The sequence below is a fragment of the Salvelinus alpinus genome, chromosome 13 (genome assembly GCF_045679555.1).
Source record: "Salvelinus alpinus chromosome 13, SLU_Salpinus.1, whole genome shotgun sequence".
Taxonomy (NCBI): domain Eukaryota; kingdom Metazoa; phylum Chordata; class Actinopteri; order Salmoniformes; family Salmonidae; genus Salvelinus; species Salvelinus alpinus.
This window is the reverse complement of record NC_092098.1, coordinates 29,825,537-29,853,317: the sequence shown is the minus strand read 5'-3', so window position 1 is coordinate 29,853,317 and position 27,781 is coordinate 29,825,537. Positions and strand designations below refer to the sequence as shown.

General features: G+C 41.7%; 1 pseudogene; it reads right to left on the bottom strand.

Annotated features, from left to right (window-relative positions):
* Window positions 1-520: 520 nt before the first annotated feature.
* The window catches only part of LOC139537506 (rab5 GDP/GTP exchange factor-like), a 35,452-nt pseudogene continuing 8,191 nt past the window's right edge, over window positions 521-27,781 (bottom strand).

Genomic DNA, 27,781 nt, shown 5'->3' with positions numbered 1-27,781 from the left:
TCATTTGCAGCAGGCAATGAAGGATACTCTACATGATTTAGGCTAGATTTTAGTGTATTTATTGTTAACAAGCAAAATTTCCTGTAAATTTCCTGTACAGTACCAGTCAAAAGTTGATACACATACTCATTCAAGGGTTTTTCTTTATCTTTACTATTTTCGACACTGTAGAATAATAGTGAAGACATCAAAACTATGAAATAACACATATAGAATCATGTAGTAACCAAAAAAGTGTTAAACAAATCAAAATATATTTTATATTCTTTAAAGTAGCCACCCTTTGCCTCGATGACAGCTTTGCACACTCTTGACATTCTCTCAACCAGCTTCATGAGGAATGCTTTTCCAACTGTCTTGAAGGAGTTCTCACATATGCAAATTATAATCCCACTAAGCGCAAACCAGATGGGATTTTGAACAAGCAGAACATCAGCATTATGGGTGGAAATGGTGTGAGGGAGGGGGGAATAAAAAAACACTAGATTTGCGTTCCTGGGGTTTATTCATTGAACGGCAATTAAATACACACTGTAAAACAAGGCTATTCTTATAAATTACATTTCCATAATAAATAATGATGTGCCATTCAGTTTTAAAGTTGACAAATATACACATACTTGTTTACAAATCTTTTAGAGACTCAGCAGTCAGTCACAGTTGATTACAGTGTTAAAGTAGAGTACATATGTCTGTGTGACAGCAGAGTGAGTGATGTTGAAGTATTACAACCTGGGGCTTATTCAGGTGATTAAAATGTTCAATGGATTGCAGATAGAAAAGGCATGTAACTTGAGTCTTGGTCAAGCTTTAGGTTTCACAGTAAATACCATGCGGTAATCAAATTGAACTTTTAAGTGTTCTTTAAACATATACAAAATAATCTGCATTGATTTGAGTAGTTCACCTTACTGAACATTCCCCAGGTATCATCCATCTTTCACAATTACTTATATGATGTACAACATGCCACAATCCATATCAGCAGTTCACTGGCATTTTGTACATAACACAGTAACTTGAGTCTTGGTCAAGCTTTAGGTTTCACAGTTTGTAACATGTACCACTCTATCTGAAGAATAACTAAATGTTAGGATGCCGTTCCCAGATCTGTTGCGAAATGGGAAAAAAAAGCGTGAATAGTGTATTAAGTGTATTTATCCTTCGTTTCATTCGGCTGGCATCCTCTTGAATATCTTATGAACATTTGAAATGTGATTATAATGAAATTACTTTGCCACATACTGTATATTAGCAAGCCTATGGATAAGTTCTCACATTTAACTCAAGTAGTATCATTGCCTTGACTTCTATTTACAGCCAGAATTCTGTACCCTCAAACTCGCAAATCAAATTAGAAGTAGAACAGCAGTGCATCAAGGAATTCTTACAAACAATGAAACAGTGTTTGATCAAGTTAAACGGTGGTAGTGTAAATTGAGGAGTGTTATGGGCTCTGCCTATCCTCATGCCATATGGAGTTATTGTTAATCCAACCTTAACATGTTACAATGCAAACTGTTATCATTACACTGCCCACCAATAATATTGTTATTATCCCCCACTAATACATACTGTATGTAAAAGGAAGAAGAAATTCAATTTTAATGCATTGTTCATTTAGGGATATACATGATCATTTCCCTATTGTAGTGCACATTGTAGTTTGCTGCACCAGCAAACCAACACCATGGTTCAACCCTTAAACAAAAATCATGCCCTGCGATTCCATGGTATCACAAGAAGCATTATTCTGCATTACTTTGCTTCATGGGCATACAACATGAGTAGAGGGCGGACGTTTTCGTGGTCAGATCACATCAGGAAAAACTAGGTCCAAACTTGAATATATACAGTGAGGGCTCTTGGCCCTACTGACACATAATTGCAATCTAAAATGAATGAGAGAAGTACCCTAATTCATACTTTCCTCTCAGTTAAGTGTGACGATTAAGCGCTCTATATTAGCATTCGAAATATTAGTTGAGACCACACATTGGGGCATACTCACATATAAGAACCCGCTTAAGACCTTTCGTTTAGGATGAAATGCATTCCTTTTTTCCCCTGTTGCGCACAATTAGACTGCAGACTGGTCCCTTGCTGGTGACTGAAGAAGGCTGGGAGCAAAGCACATGCAAACAGAGTATAGAATTCTGCAGAGTTCATACCACAAGGTGCAGGAGTCAGCATTTCCCAAATTCACCAGCAGCCATCTAAAAATAACATGCCTCTTTCCTCAGCACGACAAGGTGGAGAAGTTATCTTATGATATCAAGGTGTGCCATCTGTGTCAGTGCAGCAGGGATGTAGAGGAGTACAGATTAGGGCCCAATGCCAACTCAGGTCATCTGATCTGAAGAGGGCTAGTCTAAAAGGAGTATGTGTATGCAGGAACATTGTAAAGAATTGGTTCCATTAAAGGTCCCTTAACTCTTTTCCTCAAACTTAGTCCTTCCTTTTTATCTATTAATTAAGATCTGTGAATGCTTTTGGGAAAGGGTCTAGGGGCAAAATGGACAAAAGCCTACTTGGCTTACAGTGTGTGAGAATGTTTAAAACGGTAGCAGTATAGACACGAGGGGGCTGCCAATTCCTGAACCTCGCCATAGTAAAGAGCCAATGACGGCTCAAACCATTACAGAGAGGCGGGATCATTAGTTCAAGAAGCCCTCTTGCCACCCATTCTGGAGAGATATTACCCAGCAAACACCTGGGGCGTCAGTGGCAGCGGCAGCCGGTCGCTTTCCATGTTGTCCGAGTCGATGGCAGAGAGGGCAGGTGGGCGGATCTCCAACGGGTACTTCTCCAGGATTTCCTGCACCTCTCGCTCCACATTCTCCTGCCAGGTGAGTGACAGGTCACTCTGCATGCTCCGCGCCACCTCCAGAACCCTTTCCTGCCGGCTCCCCAGGCCTGACAGGAGATCCAGATTCTGGTTGACCTGGGCCAGGGCGGGTATGGAAGCGGCAGTGTCTATCTGTGGCCAGCCACTGTCCGCCTCTGGCCTGCGAGGGGAGGCCTGGCCCGACATGTAGTGCTCAAAGTCCACAGGGTCCAAGTTGAGGGACTGGGCATCCAGTTTTTCAATGAAGGCAACTGCACAGCACTAAACAGAGAGAGGACACAGGAGGTGAGCTATGAACCAAATGAGTGTGTGCTTGGTTCTCATCAACTCGGTGTGGGCATGAGGGAGTGGTGTGAAGTGGCACAGAGACACGTACCAGGTTAGTGAAGTAGTATCCGTCCTCTCCAGTCATGAGCCTGCTGGGGTTGCAGAAGCGGGTGATGTACTGGATGTTGGATTGCAGGCGTGGTGGGTTGGCCTTCAGTACGATGTAGATTAGGGTGGGCAGGAAGTCGTCTGCCGAGGCTGGCTCACTTTTGGTGATCTTGATGGCGCTATAGATGTGCTTGCTGCAGCGCGTGATGCACGCTAGCTTGTCCCTTGGTACTCACTTGGAGTCCATCTCGATGACGTCTGTGATGCAACACACAATTCATAATCCTGTTCACAATCCTGAGATGTGAAAATGTTTCCTGTAGGTCAGATCATGTATGCTTTAAAATTGTATTGACTGCTGCTGCTGCTTTCTTGGCCAGGTCTCCCTTGCAAAAGACACTGTCTTAATGAGCTTTTCCTGGTTCAATAAAGGTTAAAAAACAAACAAAAAAGGCAACACACTGCAGAGTCCTCTGAACACTACCCATGATTTAAAGAGACATGTTTGGTTGAGTCCTAATGGGATCCTGTGTGACACCATCCATGACTCACCTGTTATGGCTTTGACCATGTTGTATGACACCGCTGGGATCTCCTCATCCACTGGCACACAGAGCATCTGAATGTCCACCCAGTGTAACGCCCTGTACAACCCACACGGTGGTGGGTGAGACAGTGACAAACACCCACAGTGACACAAAGGGTCATTACCACGCACATTGACAGATACGGGAGGATAATTGCATGCATGTCTGCCCACAGTGACAAACACCCCAATTCATAAACAATTTAATAAAACTGCCTGTCTTTCAGGCAGAAGATTGTAGTCCTTACCGTATCCTGTTCTGAGTGGCCAGGTCTTTCTTCTCATCGTCTGTGGTCTCGGGACAGAAGACGCTCTTAGGCGAGTCATAATGTACTTCTCCACCTCGTCCATCACTTGCTTCACACGCTCTGAAGAGCCTGGAAGGAAAACATTCCACATTAGGTTTAACTTTTGTCTTCATTACATCTAGCTCACACACACAGACACACACTTGAAGTCAGAAGTTTACATACACTTAGGTTGGAGTCATTAAAACTCGTTTTTCAACCACTCCACAAATTTCTTGTTAACAAACTATAGTTTTGGCAAGTCGGTTAGGACATCTACTTTGTGCATGACACAAGTCATTTTTCCAACAATTGTTTACAGACAGATCATTTCACTGTATCACAATTCCAGTGGGTCAGAAGTTTACATACACTAAGTTGATTGTGCCTTTAAACAGTGTGGAAAATTCCAGAAAATTATTTCATGGCTTTAGAAGCTGTCTGTTAGGTTAATTGACATAATTTGAGTCAATTGGAGGTGTACCTGTGGATGTATTTCATGGCCTACCTTCAAACTCAGTGCCTCTTTGCTTGACATCATGGGAAAATCAAAAGAAATCAACCAAGACCTCAGAAAAAAATTGTAGACCTCCATAAGTCTGGTTCATCCTTGGGAGCAATTTCCAAACGCCTGAAGGTACCACGTTTATCTGTACAAAACAATAGTACGCAAGTATAAACACCATGGGACCACGCAGCTGTCATACTGCTCAGGAAGGAGACACGTTCTGTCTCCTAGAGATGAATGTACTTTCATGCGAAAAGTGCAAATCAATCCCAGAACATCAGCAAAGGACCTTGTGAAGATGCTGGAGGAAACAGGTACAAAAGTATCTATATCCACAGTAAAATGAGTCCTATGTCGACACAACCTGGAAGGCCGCTCAGCAAGGAAGAAGCCACTGCTCTAAAACTGCCATAACAAAGCCAGACTACGGGTTGCAACTGCACATGGGGACAAAGATCGTACTTTTTGGAGAAATGTCCTCTGGTCTGATGAAACAAAAATAGAACTGTTTGGCCATAATGACCATCGTTATGTTTGGAGGATAAAGGGGGACGCTTGCAAGCCGAAGAACACCATCCCAACCGTGAAGCACAGGGGTGGCAGCGTCATGTTGTGGGGGTGCTTTGCTGCAGGAGGGACTGGTGCACTTCACAAAATAGATGGCTACATGAGGAAGGACAATTATGTGGATATATTGAAGCAACATCTCAAGACATCAGTCAGGAAGTTAAAGCTTGGTCGCAAATGGGTCTTCCAAATGGACAATGACCTCAAGCAAACTTCTAAAGTTGTGGCAAAATGGCTTAAGGACAACAAAGTCAAGGTATTGGAGTGGCCATCACAAGCCCTGACCTCAACCCTATAGAAAATTTGTGGGCAGAACTGAAAAAGCGTGTGCGAGCAAGGAGGCCTACAAACCTGACTCAGTTACACCAGCTCTGTCAGGAGGAATGGGACAAAATTCACCCAACTTATTGTGGGAAGCTTGTGGCTACCCAAAACATTTGACAGAAGTTAAACAATTTAAAAAGGCAATGCTACCAAATACTAATTGAGTGTATGTAAACTTCTGACCCACTGGGAATGTGATGAAAGAAATAAAAGCTGAAATAAATAATTCTCTACTCTTATTCTGACATTTCACATTCTTAAAATAAATTGGTGATCCTAACTGACCTAAAACAGGGAATTTTTACTGGAATTAAATGTCAGGAATTGTGAAAAACTGAGTTTAAATGTATTTGGCTAAGGTGTATGTAAACTTCCGACTTCAACTGTATGTGTAATATATATATATATATACACACATACACAGACACACACAAATACAGTTTATTAGCTATATGCCTACTAAAAACACAAAAACTAAGTTTAAAATGGGAAGTTTGGTCTGAAGCCGTAATGCCGTAATGCCTACTTCACCCATGCTCTACCAAGGTTTTCCAGCACACAGCTTTGACCTACAGTAGCTATTGTACTTGCTTAGGATTCAAACCTTCTCAAACATCCTAATTCATACACTTTAGAGGAGGTGCTCCCACAATAATGTGATTTGTACCGCATACATACTAAATAAGTATTGCATGCTTTCCAACTCACACTGTGACATTATCCCATTCCACTACTGTTTCTAACTTTTATATGTACAATACCATCATGCTTGATTGAGTGAGCTTTTTTGTTGTTGTTGTGGTACCTGCCTGTTCTTTGCTATTTAAAATTGTAATTTACTGAAACGTTTATTTGAGCAATATATGTTGAGAAAAATATGAACAGTACCAGTCAAGTTTGGACACACCTACTCATTCAAGGGTTTTCTTTATTTTTACAATTTTCTACATTGCAGAATAATAGTGAAGACATCAAAACTATGAAATAACACATATAGAATAATGTAGTAACCAAAAAAAAGTTTTAAACAAATTTAAAATATTTTATATTTGAGATTCTTCAAAGTAGCCTCCCTTTGCCTTGATGGCAGCTTTGCACACTCTTGGCATTCTCTCAACCAGCTTCATGAGGTAGTCACCTGGAATGCATTTCAATTGACAGGTGTGCCTTGTTAAAAGTTCATTTGTGGAATTTATTTCCTTCTTAATGCGTTTGAGACAATCAGTTGTGTTGTGACAAGGTAGGGGTGGTATACAGAACATAGCCCTATTTGGTAAAAGACCAAGTCCATATTATGGCAAGAACAGCTCAAATAAGCATCGAGAAAACGACAGTTCATCATTACTTTTAAGACATGAAGGACAGTCCATCCAGAAAATGTAAAGTACAACCTGCATACGATGTTACAATGTTTGAAGTACAATAGACCAACATAGCTACTGTAGTCGGTCAAAGCTTTGTGCTGGAAAACCTTGGTAGAGCATTGGTGAAGTAGGTATTGTGGTGCTCATGTGCTCATTTCTTTTATTTTTTGGCTTCAGACCAATGTCTACTTCTCACTTAAAATGTAGTTTGTGTTTAATTTTCATGGTTTCTACAACAGAAGGTGGTTTTCTGTGCATTATACAACATTTCCACATTTAAACCAAACGTTTTTGAACAACCAAAAATCTGTCATTGGCAGTGCTATGGTAAACTTTAAATTTGTCTTCTGCCAAAAGGTCTGGGCGTTAATGGCACAGTTGGTGTGCTTGCATAACTGCAAGGGTTGCTGGTTTAAACCCTGGTCTGCTGGCTGTTGCCCTCTAATAGCTCAAATCAGTTTTTGTAGAATTGACCATGGATAGTCAAAAGTAATTGTCTGCAGTTTTCAGAAGGTGAATAGCTCAATTGATTTAGACTAGGGTTGCAAAGGGAGGGTATATTACTGGAAACTTTATAGGTTTACCAGTAAACTACCAGAATTTTGGTAACCTTCAAGGTTTATAGACGGGTTGGTTGTTTAGCAACAAAACCTGACGTGCGCGCAACTATGGGGCAAAACAGATGGGGTTGGCTTAGATTGGTGACGAAATATAGTTTACATGTTGTTAACAATGTTTATTGAAAACAAAGAAATTTGCACAATGAGCACTTGTCTCTTAAATACATTGTTACAGTTGTTGGTTAGCTAGCTAACCAATTTGAGCCACATTAGCATAGATGTGGCATCAGTCAAAACATGATATGAAGAACAAGATGAAACGAGCCACCTACGATTCCCCACATAGCTAGCAACAATGACAAAAAGCTGACATCTGTCTATCTAGAATCACAAAACAAGGACTTCTGCCTCATTGAAGCGGGCAAATCTTTTGCGACAATCAGCTAATCCGTCTATTTGGAATTTTATAAAATTATATCTAGAGGCTTTTTGGGGTATTTCAGATTATTACAGGTGTCTGCAATTTTTTCTGGCCTTAAATATATGAAATAATTAAATAAGATGATTTTTAAATAAATATAAATGACAAAGCTGTAAAACATTATCCTGAATATAAACCATCAACTTATTAAACACCAATTGTATTCACTATGGGGGTTTCAGCATGCAATATCCTTAATTTTAACAATTTTTTCAAAACACACTTATTTAAATTTTACTATGCCAAAATGTATTTGCTGTAAATGTTTTGGCGTCAAACTGGTGGCAGTTGTGAAAAAGTCAGAGTTAAAGAGTTAATTGAAAACAATTGATTTGATTATTTTTTCATTAAACTATTAGGCTTTAATTTCAGGCTATTTTCTCTATCTACTAGAAACTCACGGACAATATGCACACAGCTATAAAAAACAACAACTACAATACAGTGCATTCGGAAAGTATTCAGACCCCTTGACTTTCTTCCACATTTTGTAACGTTACAAGTATAAATGACCAAAGTTACCATAGATTGCCATATAGTTTGTTAATTACCACATTTACAAAAGATCCCGGTAACTTTTGTAAATTACCAGTAGCTTTGCAACCCTAATTGCGACAGTCTTACATTGTAAAATATGACTCAACTCCCATTGAAAGCAAAGTTAAAGAAAACAGTTAAGTCATTATCTTTTAAAAGGTCGTATAGCTCAGCCATAGAGACTAAACAAAGATATCCCCATGTACACTAGAGCCGCATCTTTCCTCTGCCTTTTACAGCTTGTCTCTAGCCTAAAGCGGAGTTATGAATTGTTCTATGGCCAATATACCACGACAAAGGGCTGTTCTTATGCACGACGCAACGCAGAGTGCCTGGACACAGCCCTTAGCCGTGGTATATTGGTCATAATATTATATCAAACCCACGAGGTGCCTTGATGTTATAAACTGGTTACCAATGTAATTAGAGCAGTAAAAATGCATGTTGTCATACCCGTGGTATACGGTCTGATATACCACAGCTGTCAGTCAATCAGCATTCAGGGCTCAAACCACCCTGTTTATATAATCCTCCCGCCCCTAGAATAGCCCTGCATGGTGGCCCCGTGGTCCCGTGTGGCTCAGTTGGTAGAGCATGGCGCTTGCAACGCCAGGGTTGTGGGTTCATTCCTCACGGGGGGACCAGGATGAATATGTATGAACTTTCCAATTTGTAAGTCGCTCTGGATAAGAGCGTCTGCTAAATGACTTAAATGTAAATGTGGCGTTATTGACAAATAGTGTGCCCAACACATGGGCTATTCCAGCATCCAGATCAGAGCTGTCAAGTACAATCAAGACTCTCAAATGGCATTGACGTTAGTTTCGCAATGTTGATCAGCGCACATTTGGATTAAAATGTCAAGAAGACAGGAGAGGGAGCGTACTGGAATTTATTCTGGATATTTGAAATAGCAATGCTTCTCTGGTGAGGTTTATGATTGTAGCGAGCGTGCATTTGCACACTGCAGTGCACAACAGAGGTGTTTTTTACATGTGCATTGGAGGTTTAATATAGCTAGCTAGCAATTTGTTTTCTCAGCTACAGTTTGAGTTGTGTATTGACTGGTCCTTTGCTGTGATGATTTATTTGATTAATTCTGGTCTCTCACGATCAATTCAGCTCTCCTGTGACCTGCTCCCAGATATCAACCAAGTGCTATTTACCAAGCATGGGCTGATTCACTCACCTGTGAGGAGAACCGTCCTACTGCAGTCACTACTTAGACATTGAGACCACATATGTATTTGCCTGTTGTCTTTTCTGGATTTTGTCTTACACAGTCCAGTGCATTTTAGAGTTGAAGAACACTATTACAGATACACATTCTTATTTGAGCATCTTTATTCATCATTGTCTCTCACTTATCTTCCATGGTCTATTCACCAAGTCCTACAGTTTGAATTAGCCCTGCCGTCACTATTTAGACCACATATGCATTTGCCTGTTATCTTTTCTTTGTGGGTTTTTGTCTTAGTCTAGTCAGGGCGGCAGGGAATCTACGGTTAAGAACGTTGAAACGTACAAAATGGAAAAGATGTCTCACACTCAGTCATAGATAGAATAATGAATGGATTTTCAAGATTTTGGCAGTGTTTACTTTTAGGTTAGTAGGAAAGTTAATCATTTAAAACCATATAAATATACTCACATTCACTGAACATTTAGTATTTGAAACTCAAAACATTCATTTCCCAACTGATTTTTGTATAATCCTACAGGCTCTCTATCATTCTCCAAACCTTATATTCCAATGCATCCAGCATTATGCACGCCTCCCACGGAATTGGGCAGCTGCTATTTGAAAACTCATCTGGTTTAGAAATCAAACTCTGGTTATCTTATTGCTTAGCACATTGTATTGCAATGAATGCTATATGTGTAAACTATGCCATATGTATTGGCTAATATACATCTGCAGCTGTCGTTTTTAAACCTCTATTCTAGCATACGACACAGACTTCTATCTACATGATTTTATTTGGGTTTCTATGCAAAGTATAGGATTGAATGTTTCATTAAGCCTGCAGCTAGATACTTTAAATTAGACATAATCAGGCCAAAACATGATTCAACAATGGAACTCAGAGATAAAGCTAATGAAACACAAATTTACAGTAGCTGGCTAGGTTATTCTAACATTGGCTAGCTTTCAATAAATTGCCTAAATGGTCAACAGAGTTACCTCTTCTGTGCACTCAAAAACAGATTTTGATCATATTTCAGTCTGGGAGCTAGCTATATCTGTTCCTCTTCATCAGATAACAGCTCACGTTTTCATCATAAATAGAAGCAGGCCATTGGCTACCTTCATCACAAGGGGTATGTACGGGAGTTCTGATTGGTTCCAAGTTTAGTAGTTTGACAAATTTGCCTGAGCGGCCGAGTTTCGAAATATACCTTTTTATGAGAAAATGTGCAAGAATTCAAGGTGCCAACAAATGTTATTGTCATCATAAGAATGTTTTACTATCATATCCCCCCCCAAAATCTGCTCCTCCCAACAGGATTTGATCAACTAAACATTTTAAAGCTTTGGCCCACCACCTAAGAGTGTTGGCAGTCAATCTCGTGTTCACGCTGTTATTTTGAAACCACACATTGGGACACAATTTTTTGTGAATCTTGTAAATGCATTGTATTTATATTTTTGTGGTGCATTTTGTTTCGTACACTGATTCCTTTATGGCAGATTGAGTCATGTTTGAACCCACCTTTAAAATTGGTCATGAGGCGGTCGGACATGTTCTGGTAGAAGTCTTGGACACACTCAGACAGCTCATCAGCACCTAAGTCCTGAGAGATCAGAGGTCATCCCAGGTATTTGTCATTGAATGTCAATGTCTGGTCAACAGGAGAGGAACTACATACCAAAATTCCATGTTCCAGATAAAATGTGATAGCTTGAAATAACTTTTCAATCTTAACATAACAGCTCTGTTTGTCTGTTTATATAATTGCATTCCTTTTCTACAACAGATATACCATAGACAAAACGGCTTTAAACTGACACGGTTCTGTAAAGCCAAGTACAACAGACCTACTGATCTATCCAATAAAAGCAAACGTTTCCAAACAAGAGAGAGCCTGGGAGTGTTTTGCCATATAAAACAGCAATATTCCATTACAAAACATACACATAAAAGCTATTCTTTCAGCTTAGTTTTTCAAGGCTGACCTTTGTTGAAAGAACAGAAATGTCTACACACTGCTGCATATGCTCCCATTCAGTTTATTAAGTTTCAGCTGGACAAAGATCTTTTGGTCAAAAAGTTGCAACATAAATGTTACACACAAGCACAAATTGTGCAGGTATTTCTCTCCTTTCAGATTATACAGTACCAGTCAAAAGTTGACACACCTACCCATTCCACTTTTTTACCATTTTCTACATTGTAGAATAATAGTGAAGACATCCAAACTATGAAATAACACATATGGAATCATGTAGTAACCAAAATAATGTTCTATATTTGAGATTCTTCAAAGTAGCCACCCTTTGCCTTGATGACAGCTTTGCACACTCTTGGCATTCTCTCAACCAGCTTCATGAGGTAGTCACCTGGAATGAATTTCAATTGACAGGTGTCCCTTGTTAAAAAGTTCATTTGTGGAATTTCTTTCTTTAATGAGTTTGAGCCAATCTGTTGTGTTGTGACAAGGTAGGGTGGTATACAGAGATACCAAATAGGGCTAAGGCCCAAGTCCATATTATGGCAAGAACAGCTCAAATAAGCAAAGAGAAATGACAGTCCATCATTACTTTAAGACATGAAGGTCAGTCAATCTGGAAAATGTCAAGAACTTTGAATGTTTCTTCAAGTGCAGTTGCAAAAACCATCAAACACTATGATGAAACTGGCTCTCATGAGGACCACTACAGGTAAGGAAGACCCAGAGTTAGCTCTGATGCAGAGGATAAGTTCATTAGAGTTACCAGCCTCAGAAATTGCAGCCCAAATAAATGCTTCAGAGTTCAAGTAACAGACCCATCTCAACAGCAACTGTTCAGAGGAGACTGCGTGAAATCAGGCCTTTATGGTCAAATTGCTGAATAAAAAAATTATTAAAAAATCACTAGTAAAAGGACACCAATAATAAGAAGAGACTTACTTGGGCCAAGAAACACGAGCAATGGATATTAGGCCGGTGGAAATCTGTCCTTTGGTCTGATGAGTCCAAATTTGAGATTTTTGGTTCCAACTGCCGTGTCTTTGTGAGACGCAGAGTAGGTGAATGGATGATCTCTGCATGTGGGCTTCCCACCGTGAAGCATGGAGGAGGTGTGATGGTATGGGAGTGCTTTACTGCTGACACCGTCTGATTTATTTAGAGGCACACTTAACCATCATGGCTACCACAGCAATATGCCATCCCATCTGGTTTGCGCTTAGTTTTTCAACAGGACAATGACCCAACACACCTCCAGGCTGTGTAAGGGCTATTTGACCCAACCTCACATTCAATTCGCGCATATATGTACAAAATGTATTTCAGCAGATTTCGTGCGTTTTTGTGCGTTTTCGTCTGGCTTAATTCGTGAGAAAAGACACGAATTTATGTGCTTCTTAATTCGTGCGAAAAGACACAAATTTAACCAGTAGGCTACACAAGCCTTTGCAACAACCATATAGACGCGATAATTTGTATTTCATTTTTGTTCTTCTTAATGGCTAATTCAACGTCATGAATATACAGAAATGTTGTCTTTGTTTAACCATGTTTTAAAATGTGTCGTTGTATGCCTATATGTACTGTTTTAGACTTGCTGAACAGAATTTTTGAGAAAAGACGCACATTTACGTGCGACTTAATTCGTGGGAAATATTGTTTTATTAATGCCAATGCTGTTTTCTGTGCTTGATTTCGCTTAATACTTTGGATACTGGTGCACTTGTAATCAGAACGCCTTTTTGTCATGTAGGCAACCATACACGATTTTCTTCATAACCCATTTCCTATTTCGTGGAGCCTAAATTACACCATTTTCTTCATAATGCATGTATTACATGTTAATGTAAAATAATGAATTATGTTGGCTTACACTTATGGCCTTTCCAAGGCCTTTCCATACCTTAAGGGAACATTTTAGCACTCGCCATATGGTTAGTGAGAAACGCCACATTGCAAATGTACGGTCCCTTACTAGACGTCCTGCAACGTTTCAAAAATTTGCGGACGGCGTCGGGCCGTGGCGGGGGAGAGATCTTTCAGGAAGTCATCAAACGAAATCTCTCGGACGTTAGGTTTCCGTTTTATAAAAAAAAAAAAAATTGGTCATTTTTCCGCAGTCTCGGAAATTCCCACCAGAGGGAAAATAAATAATATTGCAAATGCACAAGCACATTGCAAATGCATGTGGCCTTTTCTCCTAAACGGAAAATATTTCGAAGAAGTAATGGACAGTTGGCCCCGAACAAGATGGCGTCGAGGCCTCAACGCTTTTTGAGTTATGGCCATTTTTCTGGGATTAAAGGTCAAAAACGCAAAGTAGGGTGCTAATTTGACCGCTTCACGTCAAAGTACATAAGCATACCGTGTCAGGAAAAAAAGAACCAGCCATTTATCTATCGTAATTTAAGAGAAATCGTACACTGACAAATTGGTAATGTTCACAAAAAGGAGTTAAAAAAAAAAGAGTTACAGATCCAGTTGCAGTGTGTTCAGACGAACATTTTTTAAGTGGGTCTCGAAGCTCTGCCAGAATTCTGTGATTTTATGTGATTTTATGAAATAACACACACTCATTTAACCCTCTGTAAATAAGTCAGTTCTTAACATAAAGACTTAAAACTCAATATTATATAAGAGCCTACCCCAAGGAGGATATGTGTTCACTTTCAGCTTCCTATGTCAACTGGAAGTACCTTCAAATGGTGCCATAGGGTCAGTTTCGAAGGGTTAAAAAGGTCAGATCTGCCTCCCGGGTGGCGCAGTGGTCTAGGGCACTGCATCGCAGTGCTAGCTGCGCCACCAGAGTCTCTGGGTTCGCGCCCAGGCTCTGCCGCAGCCGGCCGCGACCGGGAGGTCCGTGGGGCGACGCACAATTGGCCTAGCGTCGTCCGGGTTAGGGAGGGTTTGGCCGGTAGGGATATCCTTGTCTCATGGCGCTCCAGCGACTCCTGTGGCGGGCCGGGGGCAGTGCGCGCTAGCCAAGGGGGCCAGGTGCACGGTGTTTCCTCCGACACATTGTTGCGGCTGGCTTCCGGGTTGGAGGCGCACTGTGTTAAGAAGCAGTGCGGCTTGGTTGGGTTGTGCTTCGGAGGATGCGTGGCTTTCGACCTTCGTCTCTCCTGAGCCCATACGGGAGTTGTAGCGATGAGACAAGATAGTAATTACTAGCGATTGGATACCACGAAGAAAAGGGGATAAAAGGATGGAGTGAAAAAGTACGGTGCTTAAAGACACACAAAGCCTGCAATGGCATTGCCATTATCTCCAGGCCGTGCCGAGTTCAACGAGATGCCCCACTTGACCGTAGCTCGCTCGGTCTGAGTGCAGCGACAGGGACAAGAAGAAGGACCCAAATGACCCTTTGACCTCAATTTCATATTTTTTTGCTTTTGGGAGACAGGGAGAGAACCGTTAAGGTTAGAAGCACAATTTGACCTCAGGAACGTTCCTAAGGTCCTCCCGATCTGTGCAAGCCTAACATTGACCGTGTGGCATTAACCCTTAACAGTTAAAAGAAGGGGTTTACATCAAACAGTTTACAATGACATGTCTCCCCATAGGAATACATTGCCTGCTCCCCTAAATTCAACCTGAAGCCTATGTGGGTTAATAATGCCTTATGAACCTGTCTTCGATGACAATCCATCAGGCCACTATGAGGTCTACCTGTGTCGATTCTAAGCTTCCTGGAGCAACCGGAAGTGGTTAAATCACCCTAAAAGTGTTTGCCATACCCAACCTGCAGTTTGAGAGAAATAGTGCATTCAACCCTATGTAAATCAGTGAGTTCTTAACGTATAGACTTAAAACTCAGGATTCTGTAAAAGCCCACTCCAATGAGGATATGTGTTTACTTTCAGCTTCCTGTGCCAACCGGAAGTGCCATAATTGGTGTCAAAAGGGCTGTTTCGAAGGGTTAAAAAAGTCAAATCTTTCCAAAACTTAATATATGTGAATAGGCAACCCTCATGAACTGTAAATCAGTCATTCATCCCATCAGATTTCAAGGAAAAATTTACACACCCACACAGAAAGGATGGAGTGACACACTGAGGGGCTTAGAGGCAGACAGTGCCTGCAATAGTTACTTTTGTTCAAACTTTTAAAGAATCGTCAGACCTAGAGTTCTGAAACTTTACAAACCTGTTCTAGAGCTCAGGTCGATTAAGCACGGTGAGTTATGTGGCTCTAGAAGGTTCTCGGACCGATAAAAAAGCCTTGTGCATTTGCATTGACTTCAATTCATTTTGAGCATCACGAAAATGGTGACATTTAGAAAAGTCCCAGAGTTGCAAGACTAGGTGCATTGAAACCGGCTCGGCCCATAGAGACGGACCCCGACATTTCTGTCCGATAGCTCATTCAAGGACCCCGTAGCAAGGCATGGAAAAAAGTGGAATTTCAGCACCAATTAAGGTTTTGCTCGGGCACCGAATGACCTATCGAGCCGAAACTTGGGATTCGAGGTCGCCTCACATAGGGCTAAACATAATGTGAGAACTGGACCCGCAGCTAGAACATAACTACGTATTATTTGTTTTATTATGGTTTAAATGGAAGGCGCTGTGAATTTTGGGCCTGCTCTGAAATATGTGATAGTTGGCTTCTAAACGAGTTGGAAAAAGTGAGTTTGGAGTCAGATGGTATCAGTTTGGTGTCTGAAAATATCTAATTGGCTGATGGACACTGACTTGCTAGTTGACTTTTGTGCATTTGCAATATGTTTCAACAGTGAAAAACCACCAAAATAGCATTCTGAAATCACCACTAAAAATGACATCACCATAGTCTCCAGGCCGTGCCGAGTTCAACGAGATGCCCCGCTTGACCGTAGCTTGCTCGGTCTGAGCGCAGCTACAGTGACAAGAAGATGACCCTTGACCTACATTTCAAGTCTTTTGCTTTTGGGAGACAGAGAGAGAACTGTTAAGGTTTAGAAGCACAATTTGACCTCAGGAACGTTCCTAAGGTCTCTGTGCAAGCCTAACCTTGACCGTGTGGCATTAACCCTTAACAGTTAAACATCAAACAGTTTACAATGACATCTCACCCCATAGGAACACATTGCCTGCACCCCTAAATTCAACCTGAAGCCTATGTGGGTTATGAATGTCTTATGAACCTGTCTTCAATGACAATCCATCAAGCCACTATGAGGTCTACATGTGTTGATTCTAAGCTTCCTGGAGCAACCGGAAGTGATAAAATCACCCTAAAAGTGTTTTGCCATACCCAACCAGCAGTTTGTGATATATAGTGCATTCAACCCTGTGTAAATCAGTCAGTTCTTAACGTATAGACTTAAAACTCAGGATTCTGTAAAAGCATACCCCGATCAGGATATGTATTTACTTATAGCTTCCTGTGCCAACCGGAAGTGCCTTAAAATGGGGTCATAGGTGCTGTTTCGAAGGTTTAAAAAAGTCAGATCTTTCCAAAACTTTAAATGTGTGAATCGGTCAACCCTCATGAACTGTAAATCAGTCATTTCTCTAAACAGATGTCAAAGGAAAGCTCTCACACACACACACACACACACACACACACACACACACACACACACACACACACACACACACACACACACACACACACACACACACACACACACACACACACACACACACACACACACACACACACACACACAGCAAGGATGGAGTGAAAAAGTATGGTGCTTAAAGACACACAGAGCCTTAAATGCTTTTAGGGGGGATCCAGACTTCCATACCCGCTCTGGGAGTGCTATACTACCGCCCCAAATCAATGGGTGCTGGCCTGAGTGATTTATGGAGGTTTTCAAAAAATATTCTATGTTTTTTCTTCTGGAAAATATTTTATGTTTATTCTTCTCGAGTCAATGGCCTGAGTGATTTATGGAGGTTTTCAAAAAATATTCTAAGTCCAAACTTTTCGTGCACCTGGTATTTTTTTGGGGTTACCAGGCGTCATTTTTCAAAACGGTTGAAATTGCTTTTAGGGGGCATCCAGAGTGTCACATGACCGGATGAGGTAACTATTCTTGTTCTTCTTGTAACTTTCCGGTAGGCTAGAAGCTTTCCGGTGTTTTGCTGCTCGACACAGGTCGACGCAGGTATTGCACTTGATTTATCGTTATCGTAACCGTAGGTGCAGCCAAGTGGAAATATGAAAGCTTTCTAGCTATTTCGCACTGACGGTAATTTGAACACAAGAACGTTTCTAGTGAAAAGGTGCTTACACTCAGATCCATGTATTTACACTCAGCCACCCTAGCCTTATTACGGGTTAACGTTTTGGTAATTTTGGTTGGCCAACAAAATGTAAGACTACAATGACTGCATACTTTCCCCAAATGTTATACGAAAAAAAAAAGTTTTGTTATTGATGGACAATGGCAAGGCTGCCATTGTATTTTCAGTTACATTCTGGTCAATAAAAATGGTTTACACGTTTTTTTTTTTTTTTTTTTCAATTTAAAGTTTTATTAAGTTTTCAAACAACCAACCAAACACATTCCACATTCACAGATGTGACAGACTTAAAAAAATAAAAATAATAATAATAATAATAAAAATAAAAATAAATGTTATATATATATATATACATATATACATACCTACATATACATACATACACACATACACACAAATAATAATTATAACAAAATTTAAAATGTAGAACTTGCAGCAGCACTATCAAGGTTCTTATTTGCTATTTCCAGCCTTAGCTGAGATGACGAGCCAGTGATTAGTTTTTAGATTTTACAGCACCTTACACAACACGCATCTGCTCACCTCCCCGATCCCCCCATTCACTCTGTCCAATTTGAGATATAGTGGAGTAGTGGAGACCAGAGTCTATCAAACTTGGGCTGTCTCTTGTGGAGGTCATAAGTGAGCTTTTCAAGAGGGAGAAAGTCAACAATCTGGTCAATCCACATTTTAAATGTAGGAGAGGTACTAGAGGCCCACAATAGAAGGATACATTTCTTAGCAAAGTATGTAATGGTCATGAGCAAATTTTCTCTGTCAGGATCAAGAACAAAGTCCTGCTGGGCATTAAGAAGATAGAGACACGGGGTCATATCAAACTGTACATCTAGTATTTTCTGTGCAGCAGTATGTATAGATTGCCAAAAACTGGCAATCTCTCTACAGCTCCAAAATACATGCATATAGGTTCCACTTTCAGAGGTACATCTTTTACAGTTAGGAGAAATGTCTGTTTTCATTTTATGGAGTCTCAAGGGAGTGTAATAAAATTTGTACAAAAATTTGTAATTCGATTCTTTCATTTTTACATTAGTAGAGGAGCAGTATACCCTGTCGCAAACCTCCGCCCATAACTCATCACTGATAGTCAGACCAAGGTCCTTTTCCCAGATTATTTTCAAAGGAGTAAAGGAGGAGCCTCCTTTCTCAGAAAGGAGTCTATAGATATAGGATATTTTGCCTTTAATGGATTGTGCTGTGACAAGAAGGGTTTCAACTTCGTTCAACTGAGTTCTAAACCTCCTCTTGGAAGTAAATGAGGAGATGACATGTCTAATTTGAAGATATTTAAAAAAATGGGATCTTGGCACATTGAATTCACTGCAGAGCTCTTGAAAGGATTTCAGTGTAGTGGTCTTCTGATGAAATAGGTCTGAAAAGGTCCTGATTCCTAGAGTATGCCAAAGATTAAAGTTGGCATCCCTCAGGGCTTTTGGCAAGTCTGGGTTGCCTACTATAGGCGAGTGAGAGCATATTTGGGAGGAGATGCCCAGGTATTTCTTACATTCCCTCCACGCTAGTAGGGTGCTGTAAATCACAAATGTTTTGGCTATGTTGCCCACTTCACTAAAGTTATTAATGAATATAGTTGAGCTTAGTGGCAATGAACCACAGGATTGGGCTTCTATCTGGATCCACGTTGACTCTTGTCTGTTTGTGATCCATGTTAGCATGTTGCGGATTTGGGCAGACCAGTAGTACAATTGAAGGGAGGGAAGGGCAAGACCGCCCTTAGATTCAGGTTTCGATAGAGTGGAGAGCTTGATCCTAGGTTTTTTATTGCCCCATATAAATTTGGTGATGCTTTGGTTAATTGTTTTGAAAAAGGAAGCTGGGAGATAGCATGGGAGCATCTGAAATAAATAGTTCAGTCTAGGGAGGATGTTCATACGGATTACATTAATTCTTCCTACTAAGCTAATTGGGAGGGAGATCCAGGTTTGGAGGTTGTTTTTGATTCGATCCAGGAGTGGAAGATAATTCTCCTTGAAAAGCCTATTCAGATCTGGTGTTATGAATATCCCAAGGTATTGAAACCCCTGTGTCTTCCATTGGAATGGGCATAGTGTCTTCATAGAACTGGTGAGTGTAATATTGAGAGGGCAGACAGTGGATTTGTTAAAATTTATCTTATAACCTGAAAACGTGCCATACTGAGCAATTGTGTCTAAAATGGGAGGAAGGGATTTCTCAGGGTTGGATATGTAGAGCAAGACATCATCCGCGTAAAGCGAAATCTTGTGCTGCAGGCCGCCTGCAGGAACACCTGTAATACTTGAATTGCTCCTTATCAACTCTGCCAGAGGCTCCGCCCCCAACAAGTAGAGCAGGGGGGATAGCGAGCACCCTTGTCTTGTGCCCCGTCCCAAAGGGAATCTGTCAGAGTTCAGTCCGTTAGTAGTCACCATGGCATTTGGATGAGAGTATAGTGATTTGATCCATTTAATAAAGTTTGGGCCCATATTGAACTTTTCTAAGACTGAGAACAAAAAGCTCCACTCCATCCTGTCGAACGCCTTCTCAGCATCCAGTGAAGCCAGCAGGACAGGGGTCTTCTGTGCGTTTACTTGATCAATAATATCAAAAAGACGGCGAATGTTATCAGAAGAGTATCTGTCTCTAATAAATCCAGTTTGGTCCGCTTTTATTATTTTGGGAAGAAGAGTGTTTAGTCTTTTGGCCAGCAATTTGGTAATTATTTTGTAGTCGAAATCCAACAAGCTTATGGGCCGGAAGGAGGAGCAGGATAGGGGGTCCTTGTCTTTTTTGAGCAACACTGTAATGCGAGCTGTGCGCATTGAGTCTGGGAGAACTCCGTTTTTGCAAAAATCCTCCAGCATTGGCATGAAAATAGGGCTAAGCTGGGGCCAAAAAGCTTTGTAGAACTCTCTGGGGAATCCATCTGGGCCTGGGGACTTGTTAGGTGGCATGGAGGTAATTGCCTCCAGGATCTCCTCAGGAGTGAAGGGGGAGTTGAGATCTTCTTGGTCAGTCTCTGATAGTTTAGGTAGCGAGATTCCCTCTAGGAAGGAGTGGAGTTCTGCTTCCGTGTGTTTTCTCTCAGAGGTATATAGTTTGCAGTAAAAATCATGAAAAGTTAAATTGATCTTTTTTGGGTCATATGTGACCTCGTCCTCTGCTGTTCGGATAGCCATAATTGTACGCTCTGACTGCTCTTTTTTTAATTGATAAGCAAGCAATCTACTAGGCCTATTGCTATACTCATGGTATTTCTGTTTAGTAAAGAAAACTTTTTTTTTAATCTCCCGAGTATAGTCCAAATTCAGTTTGGCTTTGGCTGCTTTAAGTTGACTCCAGGAGGTGCTGTCTGTGGATTGTTTATGTACTTTTTCACAGCGTTCCAGCTCCCTCTCCAGATCTAGCCTGTGTGCTTCCATTGCTTTTTTCTTAGAGGAAGCATATGCAATTAGATGACCTCTTAGTGTGGCTTTAGCAGCGTCCCACATTGTGGCCGGAGAAACAGGAGAATCTTTGTTGTCTTGTGTGTAGTTGTCTATCCATGTAGTTACCAATGTATGGAATGCTTCGTTTGATAGCATGGAGGTGTTGAATTTCCAGCTCTTTGACCTCGGGATGTTTTTGCAGAGGTCAAAGCGGAGGTGGACAAAGGCGTGATCCGAAAGCGCTATGGGTCCGATTCTACACGTGGCTGAATTTATGAAACTCTTTGGGATAAAAATGTAATCTATACGGGAGTAGGTGTTATGGACATTAGAGTAGTATGTATAGTCCATAGATGAGCTATTAGTCTCTCTCCAGATATCTATCAGTCCCATCTCTTTAGTAAGAGAGTTCAACATCTTTGCAGATCTAGGATTTGTGGTGGGGACTTGAGATGATTTGTCTAGGGTTGGGTTCAGGGTACAATTAAAATCTCCGGCCAACACTCCAAAGGAAACACAATGCTCATTGAACAGGGTTATCATTTTCGACATAAAAGCAGGAGTATCTGTGTTAGGGGCGTATATGTTTAAGAGAGTAATTGGTTGCCCATACAGTGACCCAGTTATCAAAATAAATCTCCCCTCCGGATCAGATATGTTTTTGTCAATTATGAATGGAACATTCTTATGGATAAGTATGGCTGTGCCTCTACTGTTGGATTTGAAAGATGAGAAATACACCTGTCCCACCCAAGCTCTGCGGAGTTTGGCATGTTCAGCATCACAGAGGTGTGTCTCTTGCAATAGCGCGATGTCTGCTTTTTCCTTTTTTAGAGCACATAGTATCTTTTTCCGTTTTATTGCATGACCTAGACCATGGCAGTTCCATGTCAATAGATTTAAGGTACTAGTCATCGTCATCGAACAGTAATCGAACTTTAGTGCAAGTCATCTCTGGGTAAAGGTGGATAGTAGTTACAGCTGCATTCACATAAAAGGAAAATAAATGGTTTACATAAAATAACAGTCTCTGAACACCCCAGCCGAGTTCCCAAACAACTCGACATATCCCGTTGGATCTATTACCTCCCCGCTCAGTCACAATTCTGTGTTCCCACAACAACAACAAAAAAAACGGGAACAGTTAGCAACGCACAACGTCTCCCCCTCCCCACCAAAGAAATGCCTCATCCTCTCCGCCCCGCATTGGGTAAATGACAACGTAGCCCCCGTCCAGACCACATTAAAAATGGGAGAAAATAAAATCAATAGCCCAGCCTACATATAGTACCTAGGTTATAATATGGAGCCTATCCCTCTCAGCTAAAGGAACATAAATATAGATTAGACGGCTATAATGACATTTAGCAGGGCGGGTGGGTCTTTGGATATCGGCTATATGTTGTCTTACCTCCTTTAGTAATAATAGTAATCGCATTTAGTCATTGGTCCATTTCTCATTGACCGGGGTTGTCTTTCAAAAAACGTTTTGCCTCTTCGGGAGTTTTGAAGTGTCGCAGGGCTCCTTGGTAAAGAATCCTGAGCTCGTTTGGGTATTTGAATCCCCTAAAGATGCCTCGGTCAATGGAGCATTTCTTCACCTCGTCAAACTCTCTGCGCTTTCGGCGTATTCCAGCTGACAGGTCCTGGAGCAAGATGAGTTTGGCGTTTCCCACTGTAATTGTGTTGGTTTTCGCCGCCTGTAGGACTCGTTCCTTGTCGGTGAATCTCAAGAAACGTATGGTGATTGGGCGCGGTGGTTGTCTGGCTGCTGGTGGGGGCCTCAGTGCTCGGTGAGCTCTCTCGAGTTCTATGGGTCTGTCGGTGGACAGGTGGAGCCACTCGGGAAGTTTGTCTTGCAGGTAGCGGATCAGTGGCATGTTTCCCTCTTCTTTTTCGCCCAGATTTAATAGAACACAATTATTCCTTCGCCCCCTGTTTTCCAGGTCCTCTGTTTTCTCTTCCAGCTGCTCTATTTTTTTTTTAGCATATGCTATTGTTTCCATGGCGTCTGTCAATAAGTTTTCCGTGGATAGGATTCGCCTCTCTGCCTCGTCCAGGCGCCCCGCGTTTATGGTTATCTTGTTGTTTATGTCAGGCAAAGCATTTTCCAGGATTGTCACCTTGCCCCCTATCGCACTGAGCTGAGCGTTAATGGCATCTAGTTTAGTGTTGAGTTCTGTACGTTGGGATCTCAGCTCAGAAAAGATGTCTTCGACAGAGTGCGAGGTTGGCCTTCGTTGGGCCTCGGGGGGGAACGGGTCCTCTTGCTCCTGGCTAATGGCGCTAGCTTTTTCTGAAGCTAGCTGCTTCTTGGAGGCTTTTTCCGTCGCTAGTGCTCGAGTCCGGGTAAAAATGTCACCTGTAGTGTCGCCTTTTGTAGCCGCCATGACTTTTTGACTAAAGCTAAATGAGTTTAAACTTGAAGTGGAGGTAAGATTAGGAATTGGAAACTACTTGTGCGGAGCTCCTAGTTCATGCGGCCATCTCGTTCAGGGGTCACGTGATCCCCACACGTTTATTTTTTAAGAAATACATGGAACTACAACCGAATAAAACACCATTAACCATCATGCATTGCTTACATTCATTCTATACTGAAAAGTCTGTTCAGAAAAATCGAAAACAGTACATATAGGCATAAAACCACAATGTTTTAATAGGGATTCAAAAAAGACAATATAAATATATATAACCTCTTATGGTTATATGGTTAAAAAAAGACAAAATATCTATATATTCCTAACGTAAAATAAATAAATACAGGCGATCGCGTCTATGGTTGTTGCAACGGCTTGTGTGTCGCCTACTGGTTAAATTCGTGTCTTTTCGCACAAATTAAGTAGCACAGTATTTTCAAACGAATTGAACCACCCCAAAAATGCACAAAAACGCACGAAATCTGCTGAAATACATTTTGTACATATATGCGCGAATTGAATGTGAGGCTGGGCTGTTTGACCAAGAAGGAGAGTGATGGAGTGTTGCATCAGAAGACCTGGCCTCCACAATCAACCGACCTCATCCCAATTGAGATGGTTTTGGATGAGTTGGACCGCAGAATGAAGGAAAAGCAGTCAACAAGCGCTCAGCACATGATTCCATGTGTTATTTCATAGTTTTGATGTCTTCACTATTATTCTACAGTGTAGAAAATAGTAAAAATAAAGAAAAACCCTTAAATGATTAGGTGTGTCCAAACTTTTGACTGGTACTGTATTTTTTACCCTGCGCATGGAAAATCATTGAAAACTATTGAACGCTCGTTCAACGGACCTTTTTGTTGGCCATGATCTCGATGAAGGCACTGCTCTGCTTGTGGACTTCTCGGCCTGGCTTCTGCAGGGTCTTCAGAAATCCCACAAAGTCTCTGGAGACGCGGTCTGTCTCGATGCTGGACTGGCGGCTGATGGAGGGGCTGGTGGTCTTGCCCTCCTGGTTCTCTGAGGGGAGGACACCATGACTTGTGTTGTTTTCTTAATTAATGTTACCCCATGCCTTTCTCGTCATGGTTGCTCTCGCTAACTGCAGGGCTCCAGACTGCGACCATTTAGTCACATTTTGCGACACTTTTATTTGGCTGTCCCAGTTAACTTTTTTAATTTGTCTCACTAGTGCGAGCTGCACATTATACCTGGTTCAATTAAAACGTCCTATTTTTTGGGCGGATAAAACCATGAATTTGTAAAGTGCGTTATCCTTATGATTCCTTTAATAGAAGTGTCTGACCTGCCGCTGTGCCTGCCTGTTTCGCTGGGGCCGGCTGCTGTAATGAGCCTCTCACAATCGCTCTCCCCCCTCGTGATTGTATAACATTTAAAAATGCAATTGAAGGGTGAATAAAAAAATAAAAAAACTTTGGAAGCAACTAGTTGTCCATATTTAAAGAGAGGAGGGTCTCAGCTTTCTGTAAGTATATATCTTTTATTTCTCAATTATCATTATTGAGCTCAAAAGCACAATCAAGATATCGGATATGGCTTTGAATTACTTAGCGTGTGCGACATTGCGTGTCGGCCTCGCGACTGCACTGGGCGTCATTGCATTTTTTAGGACATTACGTTTAATTGTTAGATTAATATACTGAACAAAAATATGAATGCAACAATTTCATTGATTTAACTCACTTATAGGAGAAAATCAGTCAATTGAAATAAATTCATTAGGCCCTAATCTATGGATTTCATATGACTGGAAATACAGATATGCATCTGTTGGTCACAGATACAATACCTTAATAACAAAAAAAAATAGGCCTCGGGATCTCGTCATGGTATTTTTGTGCATTCGAATTGCCATAGATAAATTGCAATTGTGTTCGTGGTCCGTAGTTTATGCCTGCCAATACCATAATCCCACCGCCACCATGGGGGCACTATGTTCACAATGTTGACATCAGCAAACCGCTCGCCCACACAAAGCAATATATGTGGTCTGCGGTTGTGAGGCCGGTTGGACGTACTGCCGAATTCTCTAAAACGACATTGGAGGTGGCTTATGATAGAGTGTGGCCTTTTATTGTTGCCAGCACAAGGTGCACCTGTGTAATGATCATGCTATTTAATCAGCTTCTGATATGCCACACCTGTCAGGTGGATGGATTATCTTGGCAAAGGAGAAAGGCTCACCAACAGGGATGTAAGCAAATTAGTGCACAAAATGAGAGAAATAAGCTTTTTGTGCGTATGGAACATTGCTGGACTCTTTTATTTCAGCTCATGAAACATGGGACCAACACTTTACATGTTGCATTTATATTTTTGTTCAGTGTACATGGCTACTAGCTGTTGGTGTTATAAACTCAGCAAAAACAATAAGTCCCTTTTCAGGACCCTGTCTTTCAAAGATAATTAAAAATCAAAATAACTTCAAAGATCTTCATTGTAAAAGGGTTTAAACACTGTTTCCCATGCTTGAATAATGAACATGAGTGTAGTCTGGCCCAGGAGTGTGAAGGTGAACGGAAAGGCACTGGCGCAACGAACCGCCCTTGCTGTCTCTGCCTGGCCGGTTCCTCTCTCTCCACTGGGATTCTCTGCCTCTAACCCTATTACAGAGGCTGAGTCACTGGCTTATTGATGCTCTTCCATGCCGTAGGAGGGGTGCGTCACTTGACTGGGTTGAGTCAACTGACGTGATCTTCCTGTCTGGGTTGGCGGCCCCCCTTGGGTTGTGCCGTGGCGGAGATCTTTGTGGGCTATACTCGGCCTTGTCTCAGGATGGTAAATTGGTGGTTGAAGATATCCCTCTAGTAGTGTGGGGGCTGTGCTTTGGAAAAGTGGGTGGGGTTATATCCTGGCCGTTTGGCCCTGTCCGGAGGTATCGTCGGACGGGGCCACAGTGTCTCCCGACCTCTCCTGTCTCAGCCTCCAGTATTTATGCTGCAGTAGTTTATGTGTCGGGGGGCTAGGGTCAGTCTGTTATACGTATCTGGAGTATGTCTCCTGTCTTATCCGGTGACCTGTGTGAATTTAATTATGCTCTCTAATTCTTTCTTTCTCTCTCGGAGGACCTGAGCCCTAGGACCATGCCTCAGGACTACCTGGCCTGATGACTCCTTGCTGTCCCCAGTCCACCTGGCCGTGCTGCTGCTCCAGTTTCAACTGTTCTGCCTGCGGCTATGGAACCCTGACCTGTTCACCGGATGTGCTACCTGTCCCAGACCTGCTGTATTCAACTCTCTAGACACAGCAGGAGCAGTAGAGATAATCTGAGTGATCAGCTATGAAAAGTCAACTGACATTTACTCCTGAGGTGCTGCAACCTCGACAACTACTGTGATTATTATTATTTGACCATGCTGGTCATCTATGAATATCTTGGCCATGTTCTGTTACAATCTCCACCAGGCACAGCCAGAAGAGGACTGGCCACCCATCATAGCCTGGTTCCTCTCTAGGTTTCTTCCTAGGTTCTGGCCTTTCTAGGGAGTTTTTCCCTAGTCACCGTGCTTCTACACCTGCATTGCTTGCTGTTTGGTGTTTTAGACTGGGTTTCTGTACAGCACTTTGAGATATCAGCTGATGTAAGAAGGTCTTTATAAATACATTTGATTTGATCATGCACCGGTGGAACAGTCGACACTAACAGCTTACAGACGGTAGGCAATTAAGGTCACAGTTATGAAAACTTAGGACATTAAAGAGGCCTTTCTACTGACTCTGAAAAACACCAAAAGAAAGATGCCCAGGGTCCCTGCTCATCTGTGTGAACGTGCCTTAGGCATGCTGCAAGGAGGCATGAGGACTGCAGATGTGGCCAGGGCAATAAATTGCAATGTCCGTACTGTGAGAGGCCTAAGACAGCGCTACAGGGAGACAGGACGGACAGCTGATCATCCTCGCAGTGGCAGACCACGTGTAACACCTGCACAGGTTCGGTACATCCGAACATCACACCTGCGGGACAGGTACAGGATGGCAACAACAACTGCCCGAGTTACACCAGGAACGTACAATCCCTCCATCAGTGCTCAGAGACTGTCCGCAATAGGCTGAGAGAGGCTGGACTGA